Below are 1,538 nucleotides of genomic sequence, written 5' to 3'. Positions count from 1 at the left end.
AGGTCACAATTGATAGCAATTGATGGAAAGTCATCGAGTGAAATAAAAATAACATGTTTCGTTCCCCAAGGAAGTGTTATAGGCCCTCAGCTATTCCTAACATATATAAACGATTTAGCAGACACTCTGAGCAGCCCTCTTAAATTGTTTACTGTTGCTGCTGTTATTTACAGTCATTGGAAGATCGAAAGCATTTGTAAAATGATTTAGAAAGGATATCGGTATGGAGCAAACAGTGGCAATTGATTCTAAATAATGAAAAGTGTGATGTCTTCCACATGAGTGCTACAAGGAATTTGCTACATTTCGGTTACACGATAAATTTCACATATCTAAAGAATGCGAATTGCACTAAATAATAAGGAATTACAGTTATGAATAACTTAAACTGGTATTATCAGAGAGGCTATGCTGTGGTGAAAGCTATTTGCAGAAGTGCTACAAGATGCGACAGGTCAATTAATGAGACTGAGAAACATTACGCTTGTCCGGCCACTTCTGTAGTATTGTAGGGCGATATGGGATCCACATCAGACAGGACTGACGAAGGATATAAAAAAGTGCCTCGTGTTGCATTATTGAAAGATAGGGGAGACAGTGTCACAGATACGATATACGAAGTGGGACGGTAATCTTTAAAAGAAAGGTGTTTCTTTGATGCGGCAGGATCATTTCACGCAATTTCAAATACCAACTTCCTCCTCTGAATGTGAAAATATGTTATTGGCGCCCACCTACAAAGGAAGAAATTATAGTAGTAACAAAATAACTAACTCCTCGCGAACAGGCCATGAAGGCTCAACGCTAACGAACGGCCGCAGTGTCATCCTCAGCCCACAGGCGTCACTGTAACTGGATATGGAAGGGCTTCTGGTCAGCACACCGCTCTCCTGGCCGTATGTCAGTTTCAGAGACAGTTGCCGCCACTTCTCAATCAAGTAGCTCCTCAGTTTGCCTCAAAAGGCCTGAGTGCACCCCTTTCGCCAACAGCGCTCGGCAAACCGGACGGAAACCCATCCAAGTGCTAGCCCAGCCCGACAGCGCTTAACTTCAGTGATCTGACGGGAACCGGTGTTACCACTGCGGCAAGGCCGTTAGCAGTAACAAAATAAGAGCAGCTAGAATTCGCAAAGGAAGATCAAGTGTCCGTTTTATCCGCATGCTGTCCGAGAATGGAACGGTAGAGAAATAGCTTGATGGTCGTTCGATGAGCCTCCTGCCAAGCTTTTAACTGCGAATTGTGGAGTGGTCATGTAGATGTAGATGCAGAGATGAACTTATGGTGGGTCGCCCAAATCAGTCAGAATATTGATAGATAAAAAAGAAAAAGCAAGAGACCGTACCGGATACCGTACTGTGAGTCGCTATCGCTCGTCCATTTTTCGTCTGAAGGATCGATCTACAGTTGCAAAATATACTATAAACGTAGAAAACGTGGTACAAACCAGGTCCAAAAGTAGAAATTAAACTGTGCGCTGACTAGCTTGATTTGCTAAATTAATCATGCCATGCTGCTGCTAGTAATTAAGTCAAATATG

General features: G+C 42.8%; 1 pseudogene; it reads right to left on the bottom strand.

The window, feature by feature from the left end:
• Positions 1-981: 981 nt before the first annotated feature.
• LOC126356675 (5S ribosomal RNA) lies at positions 982-1,099 on the bottom strand (annotated as a pseudogene).
• Positions 1,100-1,538: the final 439 nt, after the last annotated feature.

Source organism: Schistocerca gregaria, chromosome 3, assembly GCF_023897955.1.
Source record: "Schistocerca gregaria isolate iqSchGreg1 chromosome 3, iqSchGreg1.2, whole genome shotgun sequence".
Classification (NCBI taxonomy): domain Eukaryota; kingdom Metazoa; phylum Arthropoda; class Insecta; order Orthoptera; family Acrididae; genus Schistocerca; species Schistocerca gregaria.
The sequence above is the reverse complement of the archived record's forward strand: the minus strand, read 5'-3'. Positions and strand labels throughout refer to the sequence as shown.